Source organism: Pieris brassicae, chromosome 11 (genome assembly GCF_905147105.1).
Source record: "Pieris brassicae chromosome 11, ilPieBrab1.1, whole genome shotgun sequence".
NCBI classification, from domain to species: domain Eukaryota; kingdom Metazoa; phylum Arthropoda; class Insecta; order Lepidoptera; family Pieridae; genus Pieris; species Pieris brassicae.
In genome coordinates this window covers 9,155,056-9,176,171 of record NC_059675.1, presented here as the reverse complement: position 1 = coordinate 9,176,171, position 21,116 = coordinate 9,155,056, and the positions used below count along the sequence as shown (strand labels likewise).

Below are 21,116 nucleotides of genomic sequence, written 5' to 3'. Positions count from 1 at the left end.
CCTACATGAAACCGTTACCTCAAGAGAGTGATTTAAAAATATTAAGATTTCTACTAAAGCTGTGTTATTTTCTTAGGTTTTTGTGATTTGCTTGTTTTAATACTATGTTACGGCAACATTATAAATAATCGGAACGATTTTTATACTACCTATGTATGATTTGATATTAATAATAAATAATAACATCTGTGTAGAACCTTCATCCATCAGATCCTAGCTTTAGAAAACTGATTACAAAATTTAAATGAATCAGTACATATTAGTTCAAAATAAAAACATAATGAGCCGTTAAAGTACATACAAGCAAACATAACTCAGATTTCTGTTTAACAAAACTTTACATATTGATTTTTGGTACCGACTAGGTCAATAGAATCGTCATAAATATTAATTAATGAACACTAAAAACATTCAACTCTTAAGAATTTATTTATCTGAACTAACGGTCGTAAGTTCCTCATAATAACGTAGTTCACGTTGAAATAGCAACGCATAATCGTATAACAAATTTTCAAAAGTAGGGTACGCCGTTGAAATTCAACAAAAACAGGTTAGGAAGATCATTGCGACACCCAGCTAAGACACTGTTTCATAAAAGGAGCTCTAGGAATTGAGTTAGGAAGTGCCTGTTTCCATTTTATACAATTAGATTGGTATGAACATTTAAAAATTATTTCTAACCATTATGCGTAAATACTTAACAACTCATTCATGTCATTAAAGATTAATACAATTAAGATTAACATTTAGTGAACTATTTTAATACCTCTCTTATAATCTAATATCTACAAATATATTTATATATATCATATCTACATAGTATATGTCGGAGCAATGGCGCTGGTTTCAGCTGCCGTTGTAACTATATGATATGTTTAATATAATATATAAATTTACCTATCTACTATCAGATAGTCGTTATTGATATTCTAAAATATCTATAGTCTATAGTGACAGTAAAATTATAGTCATTATTATTACTTGTTAAAGCAATTTATTGTGCCAGATGGCGTTATTTAAAAATATTAAAGTCAAGTTAGTTCAAATCTAAAAAATATTATAAATTAACGCCTATTCAAGTCGATAATAATAGTGACTCCATAGTCATTAAAGTTATAAGTTGTTAAGTAACAACAATCAATATTAAAGTAATCTTCACAATAGTTCATATGACTGCCATTTGACTCAGTGGTGGATTCAAGTCGCGGAAAGAGTTCACGAAACTCGTTTATCACAAATTCTGGTTGCTATAAATACAGGACAGGTTGCTATAAATATTTTTTTTTCATCAGGTATTTATTTAAATAGGAAAAATCTTGTCTTAATAGGTGACCCTATTTTTAGAGTGGTCACTCAACAGACCATATAAAAGTCCTTTCACACAAGTAATTTGTAAACTAACGTAATATATGGAATAATATGTGCCCTTTTTAAAAATTATTTCGGCGGACACACGGACACATGCGGCGGACGCTGTTGCCTTCTGACGGGTCAAGCACATTGAGGCTGTAGTGCTACTCTTCTTGGCATGTAACAATTTTATTAAGAACATTGCAAGTGCGAATTCTTGGCGTACTCTGTGCTCTAACTTGAACTCGCAATGCTTGGAGATGTTGAAATCCATTAATTTATTTGTTTATTCTTCTTGAAGAGGCGAGGTTGTTCCACAAGGCTCCGATCTTGGACCGCTGCTATGGAACATGGGCTATGACCAGATACTCATGGTAGAGGTAATCGCGGGAGTGACAACTATATGTTACGCCAACGTTCAGACCAGCTCGAGGTGGGGAAGCGTTGGGCCACCTCGGAAAAAATAAAAAATGGTATTCAGAATGTGTTCAACATAGTGTTTACTTGACAGAACATTATTGTTTTAAATAGTATTAAAAACAAGGACGTATTAAACTGAATCTCAGGGGGGAAGGGGCTTAATGTGAGTCTTTTGTTTTTGTTTCCCCATCAGTCGCTAATGGAATGTCCGAATTAACATTTAATTTTGATGTTGCAGTACAAAGGGAATACTTGTTTGTAATTTTGCGTTCAATCGCTTATATTCAAATTGTCTTCGAAATTCGTCGACCATTTAATTCTACTTAAAATGCTCCCTGTTTTTTCTCATTTATATATTCATCAATAAATATATTTCAAATAAGTAAGGTTATTGCTTATTTATACAGACCAACTAACTTTACAGTTCTGAATGAAGAATTTATTTTTATTCAAAACATAAATAACGTCACGTCATTTTTCTAAAAAAAACAATGGAGCCTATGGGTTTTGGCCTCAGATTTCTGCATAATCTTTGGCCTCTTTTTTGGGCTTCCTCACCATGCTTTCTTTCACCGTAAGTGAGTGTTAAAAATAAAACTCCAATGCCAAGGTCCGAAACTCGGAATGTGAGTCACACGCTAGAGCCCTTAATTGCTTACTTATTGTGTGCCGGGTTTAATACAAACTATTTCTTAAAGATTTCATATTATGATTTATGGAGGCAAGATTCCTTGTCGTAATATTTTCAATCAATATTAATAACTATGAGTGCCCGCACATCAATCATTCGCTAGCCATGCTTCCCTATTATAAAAGACCTACCTTTTATTAATATTAATTGTAAACGTAAATTACATTGAAGTAACGGACTTCCGGTGAACTTTAACATAACTTCGTACATATAAAGAGAATTAAGATATTATTTGTATGGAGTATTGTAACCCTCTAATCAGCCAAACATTTCTATGTCTCCTCGACTCTTTTAAAGTATGAAGTTGTTTGTAATGTACGATATCCGGTAAGAATCGTGTATTTAACCGAACCGAAATTAACGTACTAGGGTTGCAGAGATACCTTATGTATACACAAAGGCACGATCGTGTAGCCCTATTTATTTATCATCTTTCGAAGTGAGATTTATGCTGGCCTCCTATGAATGAAATAGGAATCATATTTAAGTGGTCAGTTCGCCACTCAGGAAAAACAACTATAAAAAAGGTATGACTTTAAGATTATTTTTAGGCATATTTTTAACATCAAACGATGTCAAAAAATATATTTTTTTAGCCTCTATAATTTTCATATCTATGTAGTTTTTTAGACGTTAGTGCTGACAAAGTAACAATGTTTGTATTATAAGCTCCACTTAGTTGAATACTTTTATTTTCGAACTGGATAAATGCGAAATCATTATCATGTTCATCATTATTTCGTGATGATAGATGTATGCCACAGCCGCCCCTACCCTTATATTAATTAAGTCATTTTCAGAAATATATGTTCCACCATCCCTATAATTTTAATTAATCTAAACACCAACCATTTAAGAAGTAGATCTACTACTGAATTAAAAGAAATGTTTTTGTCAAACATACTTGAAAAAGATTCGGGATCAAAGGCGTCTAGCCTTCTTACTGTAGTTACTGTAACTAAAAAAAATAATAAAACGTCTATTCTATATTTTATTAGTCTTTAAGAATATTTTGTAAAAAAAACACTAAACACTTTGAAAGAATAGTGTATATGCTATTTTACAGATTGTAAATCGCCCACACATTTAGATTAAATACTCTATTTGATGTGTGAATAAATTAAAATTATAGACATACTTGGGTAAGGCTACTAATTTTGAACTATTTAAGACGGGAAAAAGCGTCCAGTATTCCGTTTCATTTAGTTATTATAGTGTTATATGATATACTTGCAGGACATAAAATAAATTCATCCAGGTTAATCCAAAAGCTAGACAGATCACGATTTTCATGAGCGTTGTTATATAATCTGCTAAACTTTCAACGCCATATTGATTACGACTACGGCTGAATTCTTAAAGAACTTTTTACATACTCGAATTTTACTTAAAACCTATATCCTCAATTCGATTTATATTAAAGGATTTAATATTATTAAATAAATAATTAAAATAACAAACCATGTATACATACTATTCATTATTCACAATGCACAAAACAAGTACACAAACTATCGATCAATCAATTCTTGAATCAAAATACAATTTATTTCTTCGTTACTAAAATCCTTAAAAATCGTTTATGATATTATATCATAAACGATTCATACAGGTACATACAGTAAAACAGTTCATACAGTCTTCATAACAACCAATAAAATGTTCATACAATTATAGAATTTGTGATGTCATAGTTAGATACCCGATAGAAAGACAGGGGAGGGGGCATACACATTGTCCCTTAAAACGTAGTGCTCGAATCTTCACCATCTTCTTATATACCTTTTCCTTCCGCATATAATCATTGTAAAATACATCACGTTCGTATGATGAAGATTTAAACGTACGTAAGTTTTATAATATTATATTCGTAAAAAGCCTTACATACAAACTATTTTTGATCTTCAATTTACTTCTATGTGTTAATGTCTTAAAACAGAGTTTCTGTTAAGTTTCAAACATTAAGCATAACTTCGACCAGTTTCCTAGCTAATTATAACAAACATGCTAAAAGACCCATGTTTTCAAATGTAAGCTAGTCAAATGAAACCAGATAATTTACATGAATTAAGTGTTCATATGAAAATGTTGGTTCAATGTTCCATAATTTCATTATGCACATTGAACAGATTGAATGAACATTATTTAATTCGAAAGGTTGAGAGTCAATTTTATTACAAGCACCTTTTTTGATTCAGTATATCGGTCTGTTTACTAGAGTCGCAATTATAATTTATTTTTAAACGTCGTTTCTTTGTCATAAAATTTCAATAAATGCCCTGTTGTGTTATCTACTATTTAGTAAATATATATTTTTGTATTCTATTCTCTTTCTATCAGAAAAGTACATTAAAATATTTTGTTTGTATTATACATGGGGCAAACGGGCAGGAGGCTCATCTGATGTTAAGTGATACCATCGCCCATGGACACTCAATACCAGAGGGTGAGATACCGCTCATTTAAGAATTGGTAGGCTCTTTTCTTGAAGGACGCTGAATCGAATAGGTTCGAAAATACTTCAGTGAGCAGCTGGTTCCGTATAGTGGTGGTGCGCGGAAAAAACTGCCAAAAAAAGTTAACACAGTTGTGGAGGTGATACGGGTGGAATTTCGTTTTATGCCACGACGTCCGATAAAGAAACTCAGTTACAATGAAGCAACTCGGAAAAGTTTTGATCGTCGTCGATTTGATCCGCTTTTCGTTACGGTCAAGTGTAAGGAGCTGTATGCAATGCTAGCTGCATTATTAATAATGCAAATTTTACTACCTAAAAATGTTAAACATAAAATTTACTCAAACATTCTCTTAAAGATCATTGCATTAAATCGCAAATTCGGCCCCACATGGAATACTGTTCTCACCTATGGGGGACGGGAGCTCCTTCTCACCAGCTCCTTCCACTTGACCGTATTCAATGAAGAGCGACTCGAATCGTCGATCGTCGATATCCTGCATTAACCGATACAGTAATCGAATATTGATTTATAATATCATCATCAAATGTTGTCTAGATCAGCAACTTCACAAAAACTGTTAAATCGGAGGTCGGAATGTAGTGATTTATACTTTATAGGGATAATAAACAGACGGGACTTGCAATTCAGCTAATGGACGACTCTTAATAAATGTCTTTACGACTACACCGTTACAAATTCGATTGTTTAAAAGTTATGTGCTTTTTATCGAATGTGGTAGATGATTAACGAGTGACAGAACGGTTTTATATTTTCTAACTAGGGTTCAGCTCGAAGAACATTACATAGACATTACCGACGACCGACACAGAAAAATTATAGATATTCCAAGGTTTTAAAAAATATTTTTGTTACCTAAACTAACTCATTTCTTTAACAACGAAAATGTAAACCTAAATCATATCAGCATAGGCAATTACATAAGCCAAATTTAAACGTATCCCTTATAACATAAATTACCTATATTTCACGGTGAGACCAATAAATAGCAGAGAAAAGATACAAAATAGAGCTTCTTTTTGTAAAAATAATAGAGAAACCGAAATATAAGGGCAAGTCACGGTCGAATACACCGCTAATGTGCCTCGAGGGAGTTCTGTTTTGTTTGACTCAAATGTTTGGCTAATGCATCTGTTGAAATGGAACTATGTGAGTAAATAAACTATTATTTGGTTTGTTTTTGAACTATTTTTACTATTCCGTCAAATAGAGAGTGTAACTGAGGGTACAGCAATTCGATTCTTATGGAAATGCATTGCGCCTATCCTACCACGGCGCGACTCCTTATTGTGGGAGGGCTATGTGGGACTCGCGATTGTGCATACCCACTAAAACCCCAATGCGCCACCAACAATCGTCTTAGGTGGGATGCGGTAACAGCAGAGCCTTATCCGCTTCCCGACATGCGATGCCGTGGTTGCGTCCACCTCTCCACGCCCATTGTTGGTTTTTGAATATACTTATCAGAAGTATCCCTGCATAAAGCGCCCTGGGCCTTCTTTGATTTTTATGACGCTCAAATTGTAAAAAAATCCATCATTTACCGCGCTTAATAAAGCTTTTACTATGTTTGGTAGTATTGCGTCCTCACCCTGGAGTGCATCTAACAAAGGTTTCCTTTCGCCTCCCATGCTGGGCAGTCCCTCAGCGTATGCAGGGCATCGTCCCAGCTGTCTCTGACATAGTGCCTCCTCACACCCTACACGACCCTACGACGTACTACGTCGTTACGATGATTACCATATATGTGTATAATGTTATATAGTAGATATGGTCTTGCAAAAATCGTGCCCACTTCTGTACCGTGAAATACAATATTACGTCTTCATTCGTGATATATAGATAAAATTAAATGACTACAAATTAATCTTATTATGTACGTCTAATGATTAAATTCCAATATGTATATTTTTGAATTGTTGGTGACGTATATTATTTTAATAAGTTGTGCATTAAATTATCATATCATCAAAGTTCTATGTTTGCTAAAAATAAAATATGCAATAGAAACTCCTTATTCGATGAAATACTTGTTTTGTATCAATTCTGTTGTCGATAAAAGTCGACGTCCCGCAGTTTTTTTTTTAGAATCAAAGACAAATGTTCATGCGATTAAAATTGTGTGCGTATTGTTGTTATTATTGGTATGTGCGTGGCGGCACAATTATTTGGTTCATAAGGTATTTCAATATTTTGATATTATATAACAAAAATATCCTTAGAAATGTTTACATATTCTACGCATATTACATAAATTGTGCCTATCGGGAACGAAGAAACCTTAGAAATATTAGGAAATTTTCTTTGAATTAAGTACATATGTTAGTGTAAGGTATACTCGTGATAATTAGCCCGCACTTTGTCTCAACAAGTGTTCTCTGTATAAATTAATAATTAAGATAATAAATACAAGCTATTATATCCTGGATTTATTTAGGGATTTTTTGGACTTTGGTTGGAAAAAAACATTATTAAAAAACATTTTCGATGAGATTGTTTTTTATATGCTTATTTTTTTTAATAATTACAATATCAGAAAAAAATAAAATGAACAAAAAGACATGGTCAATACCGGCCTCCGTAATCTGTTCTTTATTGTTCGTAATTCAAAACAAAACGAAGTCTGAAGTTTCGCACTCTATATATCCACGCGTGACTACAAAGGCTTCCTATAAGGAAATAAATCTCTATATAATGTTTAAATGTTAGACCGGAAACTACGTAACACCCCAAAAGTATAGTGATTGACAAATTACATTTGTTTTTATTAATAATTTTGATAAAGTAATATTTGAGTACTCCTAGTAGCATGATCGCTACTGACTTTGAGGTCGTGCGTACGAATGACCAATAAACTTTATATTCTATATGCCCAATAAACTCGAAATGGTACGGTAAAGGAAAACATCATAAGGAAACTGGCATGCCGCCTACAAATCGATGGCGTAGGTCAGGCACAGAAGTCTGATCACCTATTTGGCTATTCAGAAGAAAATATCACGAAACAAATACGGAAATCTAATACGTAGTAGTAAACTAATTAACGTAGATACTGCAGCCAGCGATACAGCGCCACTGTTTTTTGTAAGTAATCAGAACGTAAATATGTATTTAAAAAAATGTCTGATTGCGAGAATCTTCAGAGAGATCTTTCGAAGGTCTCTGAATGGAGTATTTTAAATAAACTTAGTTTTATTGCTGCAAAGTCTTCCATTATGAGTTTTACCCGCTCCAACGTGCCTATACTATATAATATCAAACTGGCGAGGCAAGGAAAAGATCTTGGCATTGTGTTTACGCCGGAGCGTAACCGCATGATGTTTCGTGTAAACGTAAGACAGATTTGTCGTAAATCTTATAAAAACCTTGGGTTTGTTCTGAGACAAGCGCAGGATTTCCCAAATATCGCTAGGTACACTATTATGCGTTGGTGACAAGTCATATAGAACATTTATCGAGAAATTAAGTATAAAGTGATGTTGGGGCGGGAGCAAAACAAATTTTTGAGGCACATCTATCTTAGCGCGTACGGTGTGTACCCTTTTTACCCACTCATGTGTTCGGCTTTATTTACAACGCATACTATTATATAATACAACGAGCTTAGAGTACGTTGAGAATTGGTAATTCAGCAGTACTAAATGCTTCAATGTGCCTGATGCGTAAGTCAGAAGGTAATGTGCCCACAGCTAGGACTATCCATCTGAAAGGGGCATATATGTATATGGGTGTTTATTAGCTTTTTATGATTATAAGGTAGCTTTCATAAGTTTATAAAAACAATTGAATCATTCCCTATATTTAACCACATTCAAGTTAGGCATTTGCATTAATGTATATTTCGCCTTTGTCCTTGCTATTTTTGTTTCAATGGATTTAATTTTTGCTTTTCCTTTCCCTATAAAATAAGCGACCTATTTATTGGTCATGAACATTTGGGAAAGTTTACATTTTTTTCTTAAATGTATTATTTATTTAAGTTATATTTTTGATATTATTATCGATAATGTCTACCTGGTTTATATTTAGCATTTTTGTGTTAATTAATGTGTTAAAATTAAATTAGAATAAAATATAATATAGATTCGTTATAATTTAAATTCTTTGTCAGGTATATCAGAAAATATCAAGACGGTCATAAAATTTTAATCTAGATGTCAAAGATATATAGAGCCCATAGAGCGCTGCATCATATAGATTTCAATATCGTTTAAAATTTTATTCCCAGCAAATAAGTCGGCCAGTGTCAATTGATGTACAGAAGTCAGTCTTAGTAATTTCAATTTTACAGTGTATACTGTAACACACGTATATGTGTTTTTAATTTATCTTATATTATTTTCGATAGTAATTTATGTACCTATAACATAATAATTAAATACTTTTTTTTTGTATTTTGAAGCTGCTACTTCACGATTGTAATGTCGATAAAACTACCTTTTTCCGACTGCAAAAATTTTACCTTACGTAATTTTATTATTACTATGGCAATTTTATTACCTGCGACATTAATTGAAAAACTTCGTACTGTAAGTTAAAATATATATATGTATCGACGGATAGTCGGCATGTAATTTTTTTATTCTCACCTTTGGTATTTTTGAAGTTGGTTTAAAATGCGTCGAACCAAGTCAAAGTTTTTATTACCAAGAAGTTTATATTACTATTTTTTTACTACGAGGCACGCAAGTGTTGTTTATGGAATTAAACCTTAATAATAATACGTAGTCATTCAATAACTACGTATTCAATTAATACACTCTTAGTATGCATCGCCGTGTTCAGTAATGCTCATAACTGAAATTTTAATCTTAAATAATTTCTAAAACGGTACTATATATGTAAATATTTATTTAATGTCTATTATATATAGTCAAAATTAGGGAAAGGGAGGGTTTATTCTGCCACAGGCAATGAAAAATTCAAAAACCAAATTGGCACACCACAAACCATAGATAAAAATCAAAACTCTGACGTTTCATCTCCATGTGAAAATTCCTAATTTCACGCAACGCTACCACAAAAGCAAGAAAAGACGCCGGTACATATAAAAGGCTAAAGTAATATAAGCATCACAGAAATCGTGTGTATACCGATGACTCTTTGATAAATAGTTTTTGCATTCAACATCGTTCTTTCAAAGCCAGTTTTTAGTACTGATATTATTCAGTATGCCTTCAAAAGACTGCAATATAAGAGATATGATGTTTGGTTTAATCAAAATACATTTCTACTATATCCGTACCTGAATGGAATTTGTGATTACAAATTTAGAGGTTTTAAATATAAAAATGCCCTTGGTATATGCTAAGGTTATCATTATGCTGAAGAGATATTTGCTATAAAGAACTCCTCACAGTCGATCAGCCAACCTAATTACTTCTTCTTTATTTAAATCATCATTTCTTCTTCAGTAAATGATCCTTGTAATTCTAACATTATATTTGTTCTTTACGCTTAAATATGTTCCTTTACGGTTTATATTCGTTTTATAGTGGCCATGTGATATTAGATTGTAATCAATATTGTTTCTATGGGAGAAGACTTGCAAATTGCAAATGCTTAAAGTTTGCACACTATGTTTTATTGCATTTACGTGGCTATAAACTACGAAGTACCTGACTAGGATAAGGTATTTTCAGTGTAAATAGTGCGAGGGGATATTTTTCAATAATATAACCTGTGAGTGATTCATTGACTGCATGTATTTTAGTTTGTTAAAATAAAACCACACACGCACGTAAAATTGCCGTCGGCAGGAGTTGTGGGTATTTCATTGACAGAATATTATTTCCACATTAATTATATGATATTTGCCACCACAATTTTCAATACAATTTATCATGATACAATACTTTTCTTTAATTATTGACTAATGGTATACTGAGCCTAGACACTATTGGCTATGTGTATATAATCTTTAAAATGTAATATGACTGTTCTTTTAAAACAAAAGAGATTGAAATGTTCCTAATGCAATCCGATTTATCATTTTGATTGTATAGTATCAAGTGATATATAGTTGACAAACCCAGGTAGGACCAGTAATTAGTGTAGTACCAATGTGTGGTATTATCAAATAAGTGATACGAACATGAGATTTGCTCAACAAGATGATAAGTGGGATGCATTTGGTGGTGCCTTAAAAATGCTGCAATCTGAGTTCAGCTACATGAAGATAAGCATTAATTCCTTGCGTACGGATCTTGACTCGTTTGAATGCTCATATAGCCTACAAGAAAGCAATGCCCGTAATGCTGAAATGCTTTAAGCAACTATCGATTCTGTGGTCTTGATCGAAAATGAGGTCAAGGTGTATTGCCACTCACTAGATCAGCTCTCCAAAAAGTTTTGATGGTTTTCAATCAGACTCAGTCTCTTACGGAATTTTGTCGGATATAAATGAGAACAATGAAGCCAAAAAAAAACCTTAAGATACCTTAACTTAACCTTGCATACAATGTGTATAGAAGGGTTCGGAACCCTATTACAAGTCATAAAACTTCTGGTGGTGGTGTATTAATCGCTATTTTAAAAAAATATTGTTAATAGAATGTTTGAATAGGAGACGGACGTGGAATGCTTGTGGCTTTATCTCATCAATAGTAGTGTCAACCATAAAATAAAAAGTATTTAGTTATGCCTAGTATATTTCCCTCCTGATATATCACAGTTGGTGACTTTAACACCCCAAGTGTAACTTGCTGTTCACCTGCCTGTGATCTAGCTGGTAATATGTCTGCTGAAACGATATCTTGGGATTTTAAAGCTAGACTGTTGCTGGATTTTGTTTCTGTGGGTAATCTTGATCATTACAATAGTATTAAAAATGTAAATGACAATACCTTAAACTTATGCTTATGCTACTTGCCCGTCAAATCACTGTCAATTTCAATCGAGATTAGAACAAACTCTCGTATTAAAGCAAGGAAGATATTCATCATCTTGCCTTCTAGGTCAGTATAGATGATTGTCTCCAACCAATTCTGGACTATTGCAGCAACGCTAAGATTTATAATTTTAGAAAATGTAATATTAGAAAATGTGTAGATGAATTAAGTAACGTTGATTGGTACTCATTACTCTCATCTACTGATGTAAATGAAGGTATTAATACATTTTACTGTACCTTGAACACTTGCATCGCTAATAATACACCGCTCAAACGTAAACGTACCTCAACTACCCCGATTTGGTTCAGTGACTCAGTAAATTAATGCTTGCGGGAAAAAAATTAATACCGTACAAAATTTATAAAGTACAAAAATCCTCGCGACTTTGATACTTTTTCCCTGTTGCGCAAAAGGTCAAAAAAAATGATCAAATAATGTTTTTTGAAATACATTTAATCATTAAATCAAGCTTAAATTCTGAAAATCGTCAATTATTTTGGAATTACGTTAAAAATGAAACTAAAAGCTCCTCCATCCCTGCTTGTGTTAGGTTTAACCATAAAGTAGCTCTTGAAGGTGCTCCTATTTGTAACATACTTGCGGATTATTTTTCCACTGTATATGAGTCCAATACATTTCCCCAGTCAATTATGAACGTTTGTATACTGACCACTTTTGCTAAAGTATTTGAACGCGTCATATACAATAAAATGTATAGATTTATTAAACCTAAAATTAATTGTTATTTTTTAACTTTTAGTTTTAGTTTTTTTTCCTTTGATATATTGCTTATGTTCTGATGTAATTGGTGTGTACATGTGTATGTGTGATTAATTGGAAATGTCATATTTTCTTGTATTTTTTAAGAAAACACATTGTTTTAGAATGTGTGTATAAATAAATAAATCAAACTACAAAATAAAAAATTTACTGTCGGACATTACTTAAGAAGTTATATTTTTTTTAAGTATCACCAACTCTGAAATGCACTAAAATACATTTAATAATATTTTTATTTATATTTATTTCGTCCTTTTATTAGCAATAGAATTGAATGGTAATTAGTTTATTTGTACACAAGGCGTAAGAAATGGGTGCCAAAAATCAATATGAATATAAAACGAGATTTGACCTCGATCATTAAAATCGGTCTTGGCGTCGGAGCTATGCGTGGCTATTTAGAAAAAAACATATAATCCATAAAATTGTAACCTTCTTTTTAACATTTCTCCTTCCGGTTTTTGGAATCGGTTTAACAAATATTCTAGCTTAACAAATTAATGTCACAATAATGTCAATTGCTTAATTTTGGGTCTATTTACTGGTGTGTCTTCTAGCATTAGCACTGCGTGAATGTCCATAGACACGATTGCTTATATCATAAAAGTACATAATCACAAAAGAGTTTGAATTATATTCGTGGTGTAGAAATGATATAGCTGCCAATACTGGTACTAAACTCTACCTACCAATGTGAGTATTTTACAAACGTATATCGTAAAATACTGTGATTTATGATTGTACCGTGATTATGCATAAAAAATGTAACGCCATTAGAAAGCCTTAAATTTGAGTATCTTTTCTGTAAGTATCTCTTGAATCGTATTAATTTATAATTCACTAACATCAAACCACTTTTAAAATTGTACATTCCCATTACAAGGACATGTTATTCCCTCTTCTTCCCTGATAATCACATTCTATGTATGACAAAATACATCTTCGTCACACAAAGCTCCGAATATATAGGTATTACTAAGTTAAATGTATTGAATAGTAGCGGACCCGATGATGTTGTTCTGTCTTAATTATGAATATTGATTTCGAATTGGTATAATTAACTAAACCGTTTGAACCGTTTTATCATGTATTTCATTCTTGTCTATATTTTTTTCGTGTAATTCTTTGATTTTATATGTATTTTTTTAAATAAATAAATATAACCCAGTGATCAATCCTAAACTATGGAATAAATAAAAAATAACGGTAGGGTCTAATGACCGTATCGCATGTTTGGTGTGATTTTGGCCCATTCTGTAGAATCGTTATATTCGTTATGTGTTTAACTGCTAATGCTATCATTTACAGATATTAATTAAATTTTAAAAATAATATGGAATGTTTACTTATTATTTTAAACAAACATTATTGCTCTACCCGCCTAAACTACACTGCTCTTGTTGGCCTTTAGCGTGCGACTGCGACTCCCATCCCTGAGTTGGTTGGTTCGATGCCCGGCTTGATGAGATGGAGGATCACCGGCATCAATAGCAAAAAAGTGGACGTTATGTGTCGGACACAATAAGCTGATGCAGGTTGCATTTGCGTTTGAGAAAAAGCAAATAATCACGGAACACAAATCTGAGGCCCAGCCCTAAACTGGTTGTAACACCACTGTTAAATAAATATAAATTAAAGGCTAAATAAAACATTAAGACACATTACGGTACTAAATATTCTTTAGGTGATAAATAAAGTAATAAGCACTCGAAAATATTAGACACAAAGGTGAAAAATAAATTATGTGTTAATAAAACCAACATAAAATCCGTATTCAACACGACATTTTCCAATTACGAAAGAAATGTTGTCTTTGTGTCATATATAAATTCTGAACACATCGTGTCTTTAGCTTATAACGTTAAAAGAAAGATAATGCGTCTTAATTCGATGTATTTGTACTAATGAAAATAATTTACGTCTCACCACGGAAATACTTAAATAAATAACTTTAAAATGTATGTCTTTGTACTGATTGTTTCAACAACTGACTTGTGAAGGGTTTGTTCAAAGATTAAAATCGTTTTCACTCTGTAGGCCTCAAACATAAAATTTAAATATAATGCAATGTATATCTGTTAAAAGCTTTATTACAGAAAGACTTACCTTTCCAGCTTCGATCTTTCTCAAATAACACCTCCAATTTCAATAACAAGCATAATATGCCACATCTATTTCTTTAGTCTTCGTCTCAAGTCGTTTATTTATAGGAGCAATGCAGTAAGGTAAGTTATTATTAGTTCAAACCGTCGCGTCGCGTGCTCTGCTCAGGCTTGAGGACACAATACATCCATTATCGACATTTTCACAATGAACTTGAATAAAAGAAGACTGAAGTAGGTTTTTACTGAATTGTTATGATAATAATTTGTAATATTATACATAGGCTTAATTTTATCATAATTTTTAATAATAAATTTTGATTTTAATATATTTTACAGATTTTTAATTAATAATTTATTGTCAACTCACGTAGTACTATTTTAAGTATTAGTATTTATTATTTAACAAACATATAGAGATATATCAAAAGAAAAGTGGTTGACTAATGTTTACTAGTCGGAATTTAAATTATATTTTTTGTAGCTATGGTTGCGCTCCCCTAAATCGGACCTTGCATATTAAGGTAAAAGTAATTTAAAGATTTGGTTTAATATCGGCCTTTATCGTATCCTAAGTAAAAAAATAACTTTAATTATCTTATTGTAATACAATATTTCAAATATCTTATTTTTCTAAATGTTGAATTATACACAAATAAAGTAGTAAACAAATATATATATACATATATATATATATATATATAATACCTAGTACCATCTAGTATATAGATAAAACTGTTGCACGCTTACAGATAATATAATTTCATTATCACAAAGTTATATATCAAAAACTGTACTCGAAACGTTAATTTATGTTATATTTCTGAGTAACCCTTAAAGAAGATTTGTTTTAACAAAAAAAATTATCATATTTTGATGAAACAATGTCATAAACCATTATAAAGTAAGTAGTAAAAAATGGTTTCCGTCGTAGTGTACATTTATTACTAAATAGACTTCAAACGACGTTAAAACTTTTAATGATTGAAATCGGAGTTTAAAATAATCTTAATCGCGAGATTTTCTTCAAATTTGTTTTCGAACTGTTACAATAATAATACTCGCTATGAGTAACCCCAATAGGGTTGGCAAATCAAAACAATATATATATATATAATACCTAGTACCATCTAGTATATAGATAAAACTGTTGCACGCTTACAGATAATATAATTTCATTATCACAAAGTTATATATCAAAAACTGTACTCGAAACGTTAATTTATGTTATATTTCTGAGTATCCCTTAAAGAAGATTTGTTTTAACAAAAAAAAATATCATATTTTGATGAAACAATGTCATATACCATTATAAATATTAAGCCCCAATTTAATGGAATCCTCTCTAAACCCGCCAATCAGAGGGATTAATTTTGCATTGAGGGTCGTTTGTATATATATTTCAACCATTATATTAATCGCTATAAATATACATTTAAATTCGTATATTATAACTCAGGATTGTTAGTTACTTCAATCCACGTTTTATATAAAGTCGAAATATTATGTACTATAATAAGAGAACAATAATCTATATTTTTACATATATAAACACATCATCATTTATATTTAATACTATATCAGCACTTGAACAACAGTCAACGCTACAACTTCACTTTTTTATATTTAATAATTACGACATAGCACAAACATCGTTACTCTTCACAGATCTCTTTGCAGTTCAAAACTAATCCCTTATATTCGCTTTAATACTTAATTGAAATTGGACGTTACTGTAACGATTTTAGTTGGTAGTGGTAGACTGCAAGCCAAAGTAACAAGCTGTACTTTGTACAGCTGTAGCTGTGTAAAAATAGTAGAATTTTCGTCGACGAACAAACGACCTAAAAGTATTTCTGTAGGGAGTACCGGACCGAAATTGCATTTGAGGTTTGATAATTATTTATACCCATATGTCAAAAAGTAATAAAAGCTAATAATAATATAATTCAAACTCCATTCATTTTTAATATCAATAGGCCACTATTTAGATACCATGAGCCATCATAGCGATTATTATCTATCGCGATCAAAGGGTAATTCAACGAACCGACTGTATGGGGCTGATAGATTCGTGTTTTACTTTAATTAATATTTCAGTTAGTACCTCTCCCCCCCATTTGTCGGATTGATGAGGTAGTGAGTGTTTAACGAAATAGTGTGCAGTGTACATATTTAAAATAGGTATATAATGTATATTTTCTTACGACTTAATGGTAGCTGCTAATTAGGGGTATTAATTTAAACCAATGAACTATAATAAAATATGTTTATTATGGAACATAAGATACAAGTATCCATTATTCGACGTTATTAAATTTGAATAGATAGACATCCCTACTCATCGGCAAAGAAGACAGAGGATGTAGGCCTAGAGAAAAAGCCGGCGTAATAAAAAACTGTTCTGTCTTAGTACACCTTTCAAATAATAAATAATCAAATAACACTTATTTTAAAACAAATATCGCAAATTAATTAGAAGTAGGCCCAGGCCCTTTTATCAATCTGATAATCGTTACCTGTCCGACATGTCCTTTTGTTTTACATTCAATCACCTCGTCACTAGAAAACGCCAACAACAAACATTGATCACAAACATGAAGAACATTTCAATATGTCTGGTCAGTCGATCAAAATCTGGTCAAGATCACAGTAGTCCCAATTCGAAAACGTCAATAACTCAGTTCACGGAATTTTATTTACAAACGCCATCTGGCCACAGTATGTTCACATTTGTATATAAATCATTCGTACTATGAAACGGCATAATAAAAATTATTACGCACTGATTAAACCACACAACTTTCTCACAAGTTTTGCTCTCATTTTTAAACTGTCTTTGTTTTATCGTGTATTTTTATTATGTCATAATTGAAACTCTCCGGCGGTAGTCTAACAGATGTTTCTGATTTTATGTCAAAATATAGTTACGAGCTAGGGGATTAGATAGAAAACGCCGTAGATCTTTTCAAGGGCTTATTTGTAATTAAATCAACGAGGAATTTAATTGTACTAAAATGACGCGAAATACGCGTAGAAATACACTAATTAACTACACCCAAATAATGACACTACTTACTTCAATTAGAACTGTTCACATAGTATTTTTTCACTTGTCTTCATTATTGGTACTTTATCACTTCGATGTTAATCTCTTGGTATCCCACTCGAAACAAATTAACGGGTTGCGTTTCGGCTCACTTACGAGTATATATCCGTAGAAACTATCTTGAACGATGTTCGAGAACTTTTTAAGCAGGACTGGTACTGAATAGCTGGTGTTTTATGCTTATCGCCTAAGTCAAGAACAGTACAGAGAGCACGAAGAAAGCTATTCGTACAATCTATGATTTAAAATGTAGGGAATCTCTAAGAGATAAATTCAAGGAAATGAATATACTTACCTTTCCCTCGTAATATATTTATAAACATATTAAGCCGGAGCAGTTTGCTTACTGAAATGTAACTGGGACAGTGAAAGAAAAAGAAGAACAACGAGAGTAACTTTATGCAAGTTATAATTTTTTTGAATGTGTTAGAAGCTCTCCGAAAACAGTCTGAATCCTCGATTCAGCTGGCTGAAATAATTTAAATGTTTTTAATGTGACATAGAATCGCACTTCTAAGATGAAACTACACACTCGATTTTAAAAATAGCCTTACTTAGGTATCAACCGCCCACTTGGGCAGGCAATTTTCAATCGCATTGCTGTTATTTGATTGAGAGTTTCACTATGTACCTGATTTAAAATATTGTTTGATATTTGAAATCAGTTGATAGTAATTAGATGGACAATTAGTTTGTGTTAAGTATTGTGATGTGTATAAATTGGCAATATAAATTGAACATGGTGAGATTTTAAAGATTGACTGCTGGCCTTAAGTAATTGGCCTCTACAATTCAATGCAAGAAGGAGTAACTATTACGTTTCGGGACATTCTGAAATTCAAAACAAAAAAAATGTCAATTAATGGACATAATAGAATGACGTTCTTGAACAAATCTGTAATCTTCTCGACTACCATGGATTTCAATTGAGGAGGCCCCCTCCGACGGGTGAGGCAACTAAATATTTATGCGGCAAAACTGGACCAGATATCGTGCGCTGAATAAACCGTATTGTATCTGTGATTTGCCCTGAGAAGCGCCGGATGTCGTCATGGACTATTCTAGGCAGTAGAAGTCAAAGCTTCGATAACCTTTACCACACAACCACATCCATCTTTGCTATTTCCATGTTTACTCGACTGAAACATGTACGTAGTTAACACTGAAAATGTTTAGAACTATTGAAACCAGTTCAATTAGAACCAGTTAGAAACATTGCTAATGAAAACTTTTTTGAATTTCAGTTTTAGAACCCTTTGGTAACCTAATGTAGCATTCATTTGTCATTTGTTTTTGTGAATTGGCGGCAAATCTAAAACTCTTACACGTGAAAATGAACCTAACGCGAGAAAATTGTTGGTCAATGATTTATTATGACTTTCGTTGTGGTCTTACTCAACGACAAAGCTATGATAGGCTGCGATTAGCATTTCTTAATGAAGCCCCATCTCCTGCCAATATTTACAATTGGTTCAACGAGTTTAAGCGTTTACGTAGCAATCTAGCTGTGCTGTGCGATTCATTTATTCTTAAGAACTAAAGATCAAATTCAAGGCACTCGCTTTACGAGCCCTGAAGATGCAGTGAATGCGTACGAAAATGCCATAGAAAGAATGGGCCCATTGCTTTTCTCAGTGGTTCCATCAAATGCGACGATGTGTAGAGAGGAACGGAGATTACTTCGAAAAACAATACAAGTATAGGCAACTACATTAAGCCGTTTTGCATTTTCTAAACATTTTCAGTGTACCTAGGTTTATACCTATAAATATAAATAGAACTGTTATCAGTTCCATTGAATATCGTGAAAAAGCGGATCTCTGATTTTTAAATATTAAACTCAGAGGCTTTACAAGGAAATTACAGAATTATATGATAAATAGCCTATTTGGTCTACAATACAAAAAATAACTAGATTCTCAATCTATCCATCGTTTTGGTTTCTGCAACGTCTACCACTAAAGCTCCCACATACATCTTACGGTTAACAACATGGCTGACCTCTAGAAAAAAGAATACTTGTCTTATATGGCTATTTTACACCATCGTAAAGTGTAAGAGGAGTTGTTTTGAGTGGTTCACTAAAAATCGCGAATTATGCTTTGATAATAAAAACATCAGGCTGTATAACCGGATCGGACCACATGTGGGCAAAGGACTAAGTTCCACAAGTTTATTGTAAACCGTTAAATTTTACAGTTCCGCATAAGCTGAGTGGTGATTCAAAGATTACATAATCAGATACTCTCTCAATATTTTATCAGTATAGGTATGTAAAATAAAATAGAAACGTAATTGCACGTAGAATAAATAGTAAATTATTTGTTTTGCGAAAATGTTAGTAACCAAATAATTATTTCCTTATAATGCTCATTAAGAATGACATTTGATATAAGGTAATATAAACAAAACTTTGATAATGGATATACACCTACTCATATTACATTTCAATAGGCTTTTAGATTTAAGTGGCCGGCGTGTACAATAAAAAAACCGACCAGTGGTCCGAATCTAAAGTTATATATAATTATGTTTTCTTATAAAAATATTATTTTATTATTAGTATTATCAAAATAAATTATCGGTAATATATGATATATGGCCCAAACGTAAAATTGATAATTACAGTAAATGTTTAACCATACGTCTTTGACATGACATCAACGTTTAGTGGTTGAAATCTCTTATCAGTAGAAAATAGAAATATGTAGAATAAATTCGTTACGTCCGTTAAAGAACGCATAAAGTAATCTACAACTTACGTAACCAAGTAGCAATATAATATGGTGACTGTTATTAATATAACTGAAAAACATGAAATAATCTATGCCCACACACTGACCACAGGCGAATTTTACGTTGGCCAACCTTTTCTTTTTATCTCGCAAAGTTAGTAACTCTCGCAACATCCGCTTGCATTTTAGTATATGGTTTTATTGTAATAAAAGTTTATACACGATTTAAAACTGTTAATTAAATATGTATATCATCCCATTATTTAGTAAATACATTTAATTAAATAAGATTGTTAAAATTCAGTACGTAAAATCATGTAAAATTAAAACAAATCGCTCAAGCGCCATTTTAAAACTGTCAAATAACTCGGGACTATTTATACTTGAATCATTAATCGTTAAGAGAATCACAAAATAAGAACAGTGTTGGTCTGGTCGATTCAGCGTGAGACTCTTATCTCTGCAAAGTGACTATATGCTCGTTTAACATTGGCTCGTACGGTGCAGGAAAACATCATGAGGAAACGAGTATGGCTTAGGCCCAAAAAGTCATCGGCGT

The 21,116-nt window shown here is 32.2% G+C and overlaps 1 pseudogene; it reads right to left on the bottom strand.

Moving 5' to 3' along the window:
• LOC123716485 overlaps positions 1 to 21,116 on the bottom strand; it is a 32,789-nt pseudogene that overhangs the window by 4,035 nt on the left and 7,638 nt on the right.